The 14,107-nt window shown below is 43.5% G+C and overlaps 1 non-coding gene across 1 annotated transcript; it reads left to right on the top strand.

Annotated features, from left to right (window-relative positions):
- Positions 1-6,682: 6,682 nt before the first annotated feature.
- On the top strand, positions 6,683-6,759 carry LOC114004641 (small nucleolar RNA SNORD81). Its single transcript, XR_003546754.1, has one exon. It is a non-coding gene; the product is annotated as a small nucleolar RNA SNORD81 (small nucleolar RNA).
- Positions 6,760-14,107: the final 7,348 nt, after the last annotated feature.

Raw genomic sequence — 14,107 nt, 5'->3', positions numbered from 1 at the left:
TTCAAAGAGATGACTACATTAAAAATGAGGCTGTTAGGGTGGGCTCCAAATCAGTGTGACTGAGGTTTTTTTGTTTGTTTTTTTTTGAGAGGTTTTTGCTATAGGGCATGTGAGCGCACCAGGAAGACAGAGAGAGACAAAGAGACAGAAAGGAAGAAATCCCCCCCCAGGGGGGATGACCATGCCACAATCCCTTCTCCTCCATCCTCCTCTTGCGATCTTGGGCACGCATGCACACATGCGCAGTGTGAGTTTAAGCCACCTGGTGCAGGACTGAAACCGTGGTCAACCACATGGGAGTCCAGCGATGTAGCCATTACGCCATCTGCTGGTCCCTACTGAGGTTCTTCTAAGAAGAGGAAATATGGACACATAAAGAAACACCAGGAGCGGACTGCAGAGGAGAGACCCTGTGAGGACACAGCAAGCGTGCAGCTGTCTGCAAGCCAGTGAGCAAGAGAGACCTCGGAAGAAACCACACCTCCTGACACCTTGGTCTTGGACTTCCAGCCTCCAGAATTATGAGAAAAGAAATGTCTGTGACTTAAGCCACCCAGTCTGTAGTATTTTGCTATGGCAGCCCTAGCAGACAAGCGCAATGGGAAGGACTTACTACTAGAATGCTGGATGTGAGCTCTCTAGTAACATTTGAGCCTGGAGAAACATTTCGATCATTGATTCAAATTAGCTAGTAGGTATGAGACTTTGCAATATCTTACTTCATCTTGAGTCAGTTTTGGTAAGTTAAATTTTTGAGGGCCATATACATTAACTCTCTTCTCAAATGGATAGACATCAGACTGTTTGTAGTGTCCTCTTGCTATCTTTGTGTTGTTTTGTTTTGCTTATAGGTTTTTGCCACAGGGTGTGTGTTCTTGCCCAAGAGAGGCAGAGAGGGAAAGTGAGAAATCGTGCCCCGGGGATGGTCATGCTGCAATCCCTCCTCCTCCATTCTCCTCTCGGGATTTTGGGCACACACACACAAACACACACTCACCCAGTGTGATTTTCAAGTTGCCAGGTCTGAACTCTATGTGGGATCCAGAGCCTAACCAACACTCCACCTGCTGGCCCTCCCTCTTGCTATCTTTTAATCTCTGCAACCTCTCTAGAAAGTTCATTTCTAATATTGTCTATTGTCCGCTTCTCTCTCTCTCATGGGTATTTCCAGGTGTGTCATTTTCACTCATCTTTTCACAGAACCAACTTTGGCTTTGTTGATCCTTGCCTGTTTGTTTTTCTACGTCATAAATTCTTACATTTATCTTTGTTGCTTCCTTACATCTGTTTACGTTGGGTAGATGCAGGGAAGCTTTACTCTGAGGACTGACACTGACATTTACTCTAACTTAGTGGTTTTCAAACTCTACTCTGTACAACCCTAGGGGCACTCTGGTTGTGTCTCCAAGGTTACCGAGGAGAGTCACTCACGTTCACTGAGAACGCTCAGATGTTTTCATCAAAGTAGGTCTACTTTGATCAGTTTTACATGTAGGACTTCCCTACAATTAGGGGGAAAAAAACGGTTCCATTTTCTAAAAAGATTCTTAAACTTTTGAAGACTACTGAATGACTATGATCAATGAGGTTTATTTCTCCCATTCCATCATTTTCAGTACTCTCAGATACACATATTTTTATTGACAATGTAGTGAGTTATTAAGTATCAATTTATAGTCAGGGAGATCTTTCCACATTTGGCAATGCCAAAATACTTCCAATTTAGGATTCTGTAACTCTATCTCCTTGTATAAGATCGATTATCTTAAGTATAAAAAGACTTAAGAAAATCTTTTGTTGTCAATAATATTTAGAATCTGTACTGCATAGTGGACTAATTTTTTATTTTTAATGACTCTTCAGGTAGAGTTCCTTTGGAGTTGAGTAAAGAATAGTGTTTCTCGATTTCAAATCAGACCACTCTCTTGCTCTTGAACATCTCATTGGCTTTGTTGAGTATGTCCATGAAAAAGTGTACAAGCAGCTTGCTTCTCAACCAACTCCAGATCTGCTCTAGCATAACCTCACATAAGCAGCTAACAGGCTTTCAGTACGATTATTCCATTTTAAATCACTAACCGCAGCCATCTCTTGTTACTGAGAGGTAAGTTAAGAATAACATCTGATTGCATATGTTAATATAAAACTCTGGACAACATTAATTCATTCAATTAATGTTAATTAATGTCCGTGGACAGAAATCATTTATGGATTTATTTGTATGCTTTAATATAGTCTATACATGCATCTTGATTGGTAGTATTATATCTCGTTGCTGAAAACGAAAATGTGATTTTTTTTAGAAAAATTAAAGCTCAAATGCTATAGAATAGGACCTGGTCTCAGTTATAACCTTCTTTCTCCTCCTTGCTTTTTTAATTAAAAAAAAAAATTAAAAGACTTCCAGCCAAGTAATTTGACTTAAGGTTCAGAATAATTACCATGTTTTTCCACCATGGTAAATACAAGATTGTCTGTCTTCACATACATGATGTGGACTAGCTAATTACTATCAGAAAAAAAAATGACTCAACAATAACAAAAATCTCAATTGCTGAGATAAAGAGTTCTTTTCCATTTAATATGATGCAGAAGGCTAGGGTCTCATCCAAGCAGCTGATAAATGTGTTTCCAAGGTTTATGTTTTGTTTTAAAGGAGGGAAAAAAAATGTGTCCCTGCTGCTGGACTCGCCTCCTTCCTGTTTAAATCTTCAGGGTCATGTTAATTCCTGGGCCAAATCTAATTTGAAACAATAATTACCTAAGATGTCCCTTCTTCATCATTCTGAGGGGCTTGGGGACAAACTCACCCATGTATTATAGTTTATTCGCTCACTAATATTTTTTGAGTGCCTAGCAGGGACCACACCCAGTGATAACTTGGGACGATTCCTGCCTTCACAGAGCTTGCCTTGTGGTCCTGGTTCCTCTCTTTCAGAGCACAGTGTTCCCAAGACAGCCCATCAGACTCCTGGGCACTCCCTAAGCTATAGGGCCCCTAGGGTGGCATCCTGCTTGGCACGAGGCTCTCGCTGCTCTGACCATCTTCTGCCCTGGGACAACAGTGACCTGTTCTCCAGTTTCCAACATGTGTCTAGCCCTGAGCAGGACCCCAGTTTCTGGTCTGAACGGAGACTCTAATTTGGCCAAGCCAGTCTTTACTGGAGACTGCAAGTCTGCGCTGGGCCCCTTCCTGGTAACTGGGATCCTGCTGCAAAGGAAAGACCTGCTCCCCAACAGCTGGGTTTCCAACATCTTGGCTCCTGCACTCCCTCTCTCATACACCGCCCACATCAGGGTGCTAATGCGGTTTCCACAGCTGAGCTGCACTCCAGCCCCTGTTGCCCTTGGCATGCAGGTCTACTGCAGGCTGGGCCCATATGTGGACAATGCCATCACTGCTGGTCATGTCACAAGTCCTTACTGGAGCTAGGACAGGAAGCCTCCAGAGGTGAGGCTTCCTTTGCCTGGGCAGGGACTGTCTCTGGATGCTTACAGGAGAATACCAGCATCGGGGAGACTCTTCTCCACTCTTCTTGACTCTTCATGCAATGGTGTCCTCTTCCCTGGTGTTGGAGTCCTAATCTTTATTCCCTGCCCATTGCCCGAGTCCCAAAGAAGGACATTTCTGTTCCCAATTCAGCCATGCCTAAGCCTATAGGTATCCCTGGCAGCAAATCTAAGATCATCCAGAGTCGGAAAGCTACTGTGCCACATTTTGTTAGAGAGGCATTTGCTTACTTACATACTTACTCATTTCTTCTTTTTTAAGGAGGTTTTTGCCTTAAGGCAAGTGCGTTTGCTGGAGAGAGACAGAGACAGTGAGAGAGAAAGTAAGAAATCACCCTCCAGGGAGGGTGGTCACACCACAATCCCTTCTCCTCCATCTTCCCTCAGGATCTTGGGCACACACACACACGCATCCAGTCTGAGTTTCAAGTCACCAGGTCTGGTACTCAAACTTCAGTTGGCCATGTGGGAATCCAGTGAGTGACTGCTATGCCATCTGCTGGCCCCAACACACTCATTTCTTACATACCAGTAATAGAAATTGACTGTAGGTTAAATAATCAGTCATATCAAATCCCATACCTTATCCGGACTGCTGTGGTTTTCCAACTAGATAAACTCTACCTTGGGTTCCCATCAGCTCAAGGCAGTCTTTCCTGGTGCCAGGACTAGGGGTAACAAAATGCCTTACTTGAATCAGACTGTTCCCACTCCTTGTCTTTTTTTATTTTATTTTTCCCCAAAACTCAGGTTGCTTGAGCTTCCCATGAATGTTTAGTCCTCCTGAGTACCTGGGACCAATCCTTTCTGCACAGGGCAATTGCCTACTCCAACTCTCTGAGATGCAACAAAGTCACTTTTTCATTGATCTCTGTTCCTATCTGGGTGTCTAATGCTCTAGTTCTAGTCTATGGGGCCCCAAAAGTATCATCACACACACACACACACACACACACACACACACACACACACACATCCAGGGAGTGCAGGAAGCCAGGTAAGAAGAATCCTTCTCATGGGAAGCATTGATGGAGCAGGGCTGCTTGGCACAGCACAGCAGTGGGACATCCTGGTGCAGGAGGTGTTTGGAGCAGACAGGTGAGCAAGGCTATGGGGGGAGGGGGTTACCTGCCAATGGGTGAAAGAACCTCAGCTGCCATTACAAATTCATTCATTCATCAAAAAATTTTTGAGAGGTTTTTGCTATAGAGCGCATGCACTCGCCAGAAAGACAGAGAGAGACAGAGAGAGAGAGAAAGCAAGAAATCACCCCCAAGGGGGATGGCCACACCACAATCCCTTCTCCATTCTCCTCTCAGGATCCTGGGCATGCAAGCACATGTGCAAATTTTTATTAAGAATATCCTGGGTGCCAGGCATATTGCTAGGCAGAGCAGGTGTTGTGATCAAGAAGACACAGTTCCTGCCCTCCAGACCCCTTTGAATCCCGAAAGTCCTCCTTTGAATTAATTTGGTTACTCTACGTCCCCTTCTGGGTCTGATGCCTGGCATAGAGATTTTCCAACCACTCATCCATGATTATTATGCATCTAACACGCAGTAAGCAAATATATTTCCACAATAATGTCCAAAGTCTTTGGGGAGAGAACTGGCAAAACTGAGCTATGGGTTCTGAGAAAATCAGACAATGAAGCAGCTAATATCTATCATATCCACATCAGCTCCTGCTTTTGTTGTCATGAGTCTTCCCATCAAAGCAGAGGGACCTACAGCTGTTGCTGCATGGTTTTAGGGCACTGTATTCCACAGAATATAAACATTTCTTTCTTTTTAAGTTTACTTATTTACTTATTCTCAGAGAGAGAGAGAGAGAGAGGCATCCCCACCAGGGTCTTCTTGCCATGCTCCACCCCCAGCCTCAGTGTGCTTGTATCTAGGGAAACCTCAGGACATGAACCCTGTACCTTTCCATAAGACTTCAGCATCACGGTGCACTGTGCTGTTGATACACCATGACTGGCTTCCACAGAACTTTTTTCCTAGGTTCTTGCCAGACTCCCTGCTGTTCTGATTAAGCCAAGTACATATACCATTGTGTCACTAGGCAACATTAGGATAAACTTAAAGTATAAACCCATGTTCTATCAACCACCAAAGTGAGAATGGGATTGTTTTATCTGTAGCTGGATCTGTGCGGATGACAATCTGAGGATTGCTGCAAGCAGGCGTTTCTATAATCCATCCCATGTAGTATGACAACTGCTTCCATTAACTAAATCTCTGTTTAGTTAAAATGACTCCATCTTGATTCCTAGAGATGGAAGGATTGTGGAGGAATGCTCTTTGCTCCTGGGAGCCATATCTGGGCTGCTATACCGTGAATAGTTGCTGCGTTTAGAGACAGGAACAGACATTTAACTAACTCCTAAGTTTTCTGAGAAGTCTTCGGATCCAAAATAGAAAGAGTCCATATGGTGTTTCTAATTAAAGCATGTGAATGTTGACTACATGTTTTAAGTGCATCAGAGTTTGAAATGAAATTCTATTTGTAAATTCTATTTCATATTTAAATTCCCTGCAGCCTTTTCTCTTTCAAGACAGCTGAATCTTTCAACAGAATCTTGGCAAGGCCATGGATTTTCCTCTGTTGTTTCTGCCATGGACAAATATTCAAATACCCATTTAAGCAGAAAATTAGAAGAATGAAATATCTTTGTGTGGTAAATAATGTGGAAAGCTGAAGATGATCATACTTCGTAAGTAGTTTCTTAACTTGTTCTTATCAATTGATATTAGAAACATATTCCCACATCATTAAAACTGTTCACAAACATGAATCACATTTTAGTATTTACTTATTCATTGCCCTATTTTTGACATGAAAGTTGCCTACAAGTTTTTTTAAACTATTATAAATATGCTATAATTAATTTTATATCTGATAATTCTTTTGGAAACACTTGCAGGGATAAAACTGAAAAATAATAGGAACTGAAACTTTTTAACATTTTTGACTAAACAGCCCAATTGTTTTCTAGATCCCTGCCATCAAGTCTGTTACCTGTTTCTTCTCCTTCTGACACCTGTCATCTCCATCTGATCATTTCCAATTTAGTCCTCTGTTATCTTTTCTTTCTGATTCTCTGACTCAGTCAGCTCTTGCGTTGCAAACAGAAATGCTTGATACTGCATGAATTATAAAGGACATAGGCTTACTACATGATGATATCACCCCAACTTGAACTCACTCACTGACGATTTGATGACAATGGAAGATCTGGTATTCACAAGCAAACCCCATAGCCTGTTGGTTAAAAGAGCTAGATTCCACATGGCCAACTACAGTTTGAATCCTGGTCCTGACAGCTTGAAAAATATGCCAGATGAATGACAGGATGGAGAAATACATGAGAAGAGATTGCAGTGTGGCCCTACCTGGGATGCTTTCTCTCCCCCCGCCCCCCCGGCAGGTGCATATACTCTCTGGCTTATAAACCAAAGCAAACAAACAAACAAATCTGATATGAGGCTGGCATCGGGCTGGCTACATCACAACATAGCCAACAGAAACAGAGAGAACGGTAGACATGTGCAAGGAGAGAGACTTGGGAGCAGCTGTCTTCCTTTCAAAACAAGAACTAAGCCTTTATTGAGAGCTAGAACTCTTTTGGAGTTGAATGGATGGCATTCATCCATTCATGAGATCAATGCCTCTGTGATCCAATCTCTGCCTAGGAGGCCTCACCTCTTAAAGGTCTTTCTATCTCCTAATACCATTATACTGGGGAACACATTCCAAAACATAAACATTCAGGGAACAAGCTATTATCTAACAATAGCACCCTCCTTGTGCCTTGTATCCTAGTATATTTTGTAATTTTTCTTTTTAATTGTCAGAGTATGTGTGCACTTGCCAGCAAGAGACAGAAAGAAAGGAAGGAAGGAAGGAAGGAAGGAAGGAAGGAAGAAAGAAAGAAAGAAAGAAAGAAAGAAAGAAAGAAAGAAAGAAAGAAAGAAAGGAAGGAAGGAAAAGAGAAGAGAAGAGAAAAGAAGAGAAAAGAGGGAGAATGCACCCCCAATGGGGTGAGGTCATGTCACAATCCTTTCTCCTCCATTTCTCCATCCTGTCAGGATTTGAGGTATGTACATACACATTCCCAGATTGTTTTTCTAGTTCCCAGGGCCAGGACTAGAACTACAGTCGACCATGTGGCACCTGGCTCTCTTAACCTCAAGACTATGGGACTGACCCCCTATTTTGTCATTTTGATTTATGAGATCATGTTCAGTTAAGTGTTGTTTGGGAATGGTGTGACACTTGAGCTTAGATTCCACCTCCAGAAAGGCTTTGCTCTGGATGCTGCTGAATGCCCCAGGGTGCTCCAACCTAGAACCACTTGAAGTTATTAGTTTGATTTGGCATTTACCGACTTAAACAGGTAGTATAAATTCTGGTCCCCAATCTGCATGAAGGTGGGACTATGATTATAAATTTTTATGAGAGATCTTTTTCCAGCTACGGCCTAGGGGGAAGCAGCTTCCCTGTCTCCCTTAATAACATATCCTACAACCCCCAGATTTACTTTTTACTGAAGAGTCCGCCTTTTGTTTGGGGTTTATGTGACACACCTAGGCAATAGACGCAAGGCCTTGGTGCCAACCCTGGGATGCTGCTTCTTGCCATCTCCATGTGTAACTGCAGATAAAGATTTAGCTCATCTAAAGGGGCTTTGGTGCTCAGGGAAGTGACTTGATGGTCATCTTCTCTCAGAGACATAAGCAGAGTCTATGCCATGGTCAATAAAGGGAAAGCCAGATGACGGCATCCTCTGTCTACATGGAGACTCCAGAACTTCACACAAGGTCCTTGGATACTGATAAAATTCAGGTTGGCTGTGGCTTCAGCACCTGCTTATCACACCAGCACCCAACTCCCTCTGGTTTGGGTGTGAAAGTCCCACACGTATTTAAAATTCCAGCTAGATGTTTAATAGGATGTATCTATTTTTGACTCTCTGATTTGTTGGTGTTCTGCAGAAGACTTTTTCAAGCTACCTTGTCTGCTGTATGGCCAGAAATGGTCCCTTCTACCATGGCTCACCTTCTTACCATTCTCTCTCATTCCCAGAAGTTTGAGAACCCAATTCCCAGCTCACCTCCACCTGAGGGCCCCTTATCATTATGGGTCACATTCGTGTGGTGACCCAGCCAATACTTTAACTTCTTACCTCTCGTCTTTAGTGACCTTTATTTTCACATTCCTTCAGCGACCCACACTATGGGCCTTCCTACCACATCTTCAAAAACAACTTTGAGATTTATTTTTAGTTTTTTTTTTTTTATTATTAATATATCTCCCCAGGAGTGAGAGAGACAGAGAGATGGCACTTCCGATAGGGTCCTAATGCCATTATCCACCCAAGCTTTAGTCATCCCTGGGTCATGGACACTCCTGTACCTGGTGTTTTCAGGGATAGAAACCTGGGACCTTCTTCCCACATGGGTCGCAGAGCATTGTGTTTTACCAGTGCACCACCACTCAGTCCTTTTAAAGAAAATTTTAATTCCATCATGTCACTTTTGGATCACAATTTCTTACATTCGTATTCCATTATTCAGTTACCTCCGACATTTCCAGACTCATGACTTCTCTATTTTGCATGTCAGTCACCTCCTATTCTCCCCTTTCTCCTGAGCCAGGTGACATCTTAGAGTCCATTCTTCACCACTCTCCTCCCCACCTATTGTCCCTACTGCCCTTTAATTGTACCTGTCTGAACAAAAAACCAAAATGCTATGGATCCAACAGTCTGCCTTGTCCACCCCTTTGACTGGGCTCTTGGGGAAGTTCACGCAACCATATAAATTGGGCCTCTAATAATCAAGGTCTATAACTAGTGGCTCTAAACTGCTTTGCAATCCTTTTAAGTTTCCAGTTAATTCTCTCTTCTGTGATATGTGATGATCATTTGAAACCTCTCTCCATAAGCCTTCACCAAAGAATTGTCTTCTTACCTCACAGAAAAAAATGTAAGCCATCAGAGAAGCCCTTTAGCTTTTCTGCCACCAAATTCCAACCCAACGACACTATGGTAGGTAGCCTTTTTCTTTTAAGATGGTCCCTAAGGCCTCCATCTGGAGTCTGAATAAACCTCCTGCTATGAGCCTGGGCTGCACCAAGGGACCCCCTCCTAATGAGCAGAATACAGCAAAAGTGGCAGGATGTCGCTTCTGAGACTAGGTGACAGAAAGACTGGACATTGTGACTTTCATCTCTCTTCTCCTCCCTTCTTTCCTTTCTGGGTTGTTATGAGAGAAACTGGCTGCCACGAGCTGCCCTATGGCGAGGCCCATGTGGCAGGAAATTGAGGGTGCCCTGTAACAACTGCCTGTGAGGAACTGAGGTCCTCAGCCCAACAGCTACAGAAAACGGAATGCTGCCAGCAACTACTCGAGCGAGCTGGAAGCAGACTGCACCCCCCACCCTGGTCGAGCCAGGAGATGACTGCAGTCCTGGCAGGTGCCTTGATTGCAATCTGTGAGGGATTCAGAGCCAGACAGCCCAGCGACGAATTGCTGGATTTCTGACCCCTGGAAATAATGAATGTATGTTCTAAGCTGCTCCATGTTGGGCTGGTCTGTCCCACAGCAATGGATAATGGACACACTCACCCACTCATCCTTCCTGCCCTTCCTCTTGTCACAACGCATAGAGCTTCCCCTGCAGTTCACTGTCTGTGGGAGAGGTCCCTTCCCTCTCAGTTCCCCTGGGCTAACTGTGTCCCTCCAGCCCCCAAAGCAAGCTTCTTTTCTTTCTTTCTTTTTTTTTTAATAATTATTTTACTTAACTTTATTTATTCACTAACCAGAGAGGGATCAGAGCAAGAGAGAGAGAGAGAACGGGAAACGAGAAAGCAAGCTACCAGGTCCAGGACCCAAACTGCCGTTGACCATGTGGGAGGCCAGCGTCCTTAACTGCCACACCACCTGCTGGCCCCAAAGCAAGCTTCTTTTCTGAGCTCTTGCCTGGTTCGCAGGCTCTTGCTGCTTTTTCATCACGCTGAGGCACTTGACCCTTTGTCCGCCTCGTGTATAAGCTGTGAGGACAGGAACTTGCTAGGCTCAGCCATTGCTTTATCCTCTCCCCCTGTGACCAACCTCTGAACAAGCAGGCCCTCGATAACTACGTGGGGAAGAGAGTGTTATGAATGACAGTCACTTGGAGTGGTGGTCAGCGTTACCGTATCACCTGCTCTAAGCCTTATATGTGAGAATCTGATTAAAGACAAAAACCGAGTAATTTGCTAAAATCAATGGGCTTTGCAGGCTTTTTTACATTTTGTTTGGTGTTGTTGCTATTTTGTCTTCTACTAAATTCTCATTCTGTCCCCAAATGAATATATTGTCTTCCCTTCCTTTTCTTTTAGAATGAGACCTCCCTGATCCCATAAAGCTCCTCTATGCACATTTTTTAAAGGGTGCCTTTTCCTCTTAGTGGAAACGACCCTGCGTGTAGTTTGCCAAGCAGGGTAACAGGCTGGAGTTCGGGCCCCACAGCCTCCCACGGCCAGTGCTCTTGTGCAGTGAACACCTGCACATCCTTCCATTGCCACCCCGCTCAGCCTTCACAGGGATGCCCACTGGCAGGCAGGACTCCCTTGCCTCTCTGAGGAAGGTCAAGGGTCAAGAAGAATTGAATTAAGCTAGATCATCCAAGATGATGAGAGATGGAGGACGATGCTGAGCATTGAAAGACGAATCTAAATCTGGCTATGATGCCGACCTGGGACCAGGAGGCTGGCAGTCTGGGGACACATCTCTAGCCCCCGCAGAGCGCTGGACAGCAATGGTCTGCGAGGAGCACAAGAGAACAAGGCTCCTCTTCGCGCTTGGATGACTGCTGATGGAGGTAAGGGCGGAAGTCACGGCAGTGCTAGCAAGTGAATGGGAGCCAAGATGTCGTGGACCCAACAAAGACTAACTGAGAACAATAAATAATGAGGGGCCAGCAAGTAGCATGCTGGCTAAGGGTATTGGACTCCCATAGGGCTGACTGCGGTTCAAGTCCCAGACCTGGCAGCTTGCGTTCTCTTGCCCTCTTTCTCCCCCTCTCTCTCTCTCTCTCTCACTCTTGCTCTGTCCATCTCTGGCCAAATTAAAACAGATAAATAAAGTTAAATAAAATAAAGAAAGGAAACGATAAATAATGAGAACGTACTCGCACCGTGCAGCGTATTATAGCGTCTCATCTTATATTTTCCTCCCTTGCACCTCCGCTGTGGCTCTGCGTAATTCAGGTGTCAGCATCGCAGCTCTCCCTTTCTGTCGCTCCCACTTGCCCCCATCTAGTTCATGGTTACCAGACTGGTCTCTTTCAAACGCGGTTCTCAGGATACCGCTCAGGTACCACACCTTTCCAACTTCCCCATTGATTAGAAGCTGCAGGTCAACGTCGGCCTGCGGTTCAAGGGCTTACGTGCCAGAGTCACAATTACTGCACCTGGTTTCCTCTCCCTTCCCTCCCCGCCCTGTGGGTCCAGCCAGACTCAAGGTTCACCAGGGGTTCCCTCATCTCAGACCCCCAGTCCATCCCATCTGTTCTGCTGGACTTTTCTCCACATCCTCTTTGTTAAGTCAAAATCTTATACAGTCTTTCCTCTTTTTTATTTTAGAATTATTTAACTTTATTTATTATTGTCATCATTTTAAAAATGTGTATAGGATGCGTGTGTTCACCAGAGAGAGACCCAGAAGGAAAGTGAGAAAGTAAGCTGCTAGGTGTGGGCCTCGAACCATGGTCGGACATGTGGGAGTCCAGCGCCTTAATGACCATGCCACTTGCTTGCTCCCAAAATCTTACACAATCTTTTTTTTTTACACCATCTTTGAATGTTTCTCCTTTCACAAAGCCTCTTCTTTAACCCCTAAAGTCCTCTCATCGTTTACATTACTATGGATAATTTCATTATGTCGGGTGATATTTTATTTTAATAAATTAATTTTGAAGTTGCCACAGGTCATGTGCACTTGCCAGAGAGAATCAGAGAGAGAAATAGAGAGAGCAGAGGAATCCCCTTTCCACAGGGCCTGGTTATGCTGCATTTCCTTCTCTATTTCTGCCTCCAGTCAGGACCTTGGGCACGCCCAGTGTGTTTCCTCAAGCCTGTGGGACCTTTATTTTAACATGCTAATACCCTTGACTGTTGGATCTTGGCATAAGGAAGAATCTGTCTACATATTTTTGTGTCTTGCTTCCACGTTGCCTGGCACAAGATTTTGCACTGAGAACATGCTAAAACAAACAAAAAATTGATTGATTGACTCTCCTTTACCAGAGTATCCACTATAACAAAACTCTTGGTGTTCTTAAACTGTGACCTTCAAAATCTAAAAGAATTCTTACAGTCCATACGACTCCTCAAAACAAAAAAGTTCACCCAGTTTCACAACTCATAAGGTAATGTACTTCTTGGGAAAATTAAAGAACATAATTATTGGGTTGTTGGAAAAGTCATGATTTTTTTTTCTATTTTTCTATGCAAAAATGCATCATGACTTTTCCAATCACCCAGTATATCATGACATACAACAGGGTCTTTGAGAGCTTCATGAAAAATTGGTATCATGAAACATCTATGCCTGGATTTCAAAATTATTTGCACCAAGATAAACTTGTGGTTGGGTTCTATTTTCCACAAACTTTTCGAAGTCTCCTTGTAGAAGTTTTTTGCTCTTTGTGGTTTTTGCGTGTATGGCATAGAGGTTTAAGTAGAGCATACTTACAGTAAAGGCTGTGTTATAGAAAATACGGTCCTCGTCAAAGAATTCTGAGGCTCACTTTCAAAACAGCAAATAATACCTCTTTCATCTTTTTTTGGGAAAACAGAAAGCTAAATATAAGAAATAAGCCTTTTCTTTGAAGTTACTTAGGTAGCAACAAACGCTATGCTAAAAGTTGGTGAATATGAAGCCCGTTAGGTTTTTGGGTTTTTTTTTTGGTTTGTTTTCTTGTGTTTTTAAGCATGAGTTCCTTTTGGAATGAATACAACTCAGCAAACTTGCTTTTGCAGGAACAGAACAATCACCCCATGACTTGTAAAACACGTAAGCTAGAAAATGCGTGAGAAGAGAGACCTTCCAACTGTGTCATGAGAGCAGAGCCCTAGCCGGCACCTGGCTGTCCCCTGGGCGCTATATAACGCAGAGTAATTGAGAGAGTCAGACTGGGAGCGCAAATTCCAGCACACCAGAGTAATCTCATGTGAAGACACCAAGTGTGCAGATGCTCCGGACTTCCAGCCAAGATAAAGAAAAGCCCTGCGGATCTATACATCCACGCTAGTTCTGTTGGACACCAATTTAGAAGAGGTTCAATGCAGCCAAGCACATTGGCTTTCTCTGGCATATCTCATTCCAAAAATGTGATTATGCTCCATTGGCTGAAAACAGCAACTCTTAAAAGTTTCTGAAAACTTTATAAACATTTGTCCACAAACTGGAACACAGTATTTTTTTTCCTCCCTAAATTGAAAACAAATGTCCACTTAAAAAGACTTAATGTACTTAAAAATCAATCTGCCCCAAGAGGGTTTAGATTTTTATTTAACAAAACGGTGTGATAATGGCTTTAATAGAT

This window comes from Tupaia chinensis, unplaced genomic scaffold, assembly GCF_000334495.1.
Source record: "Tupaia chinensis unplaced genomic scaffold, TupChi_1.0 Scaffold139457_1, whole genome shotgun sequence".
Lineage (NCBI taxonomy): Eukaryota > Metazoa > Chordata > Mammalia > Scandentia > Tupaiidae > Tupaia > Tupaia belangeri.
This window is presented reverse-complemented; position numbering and strand designations above follow the sequence as displayed.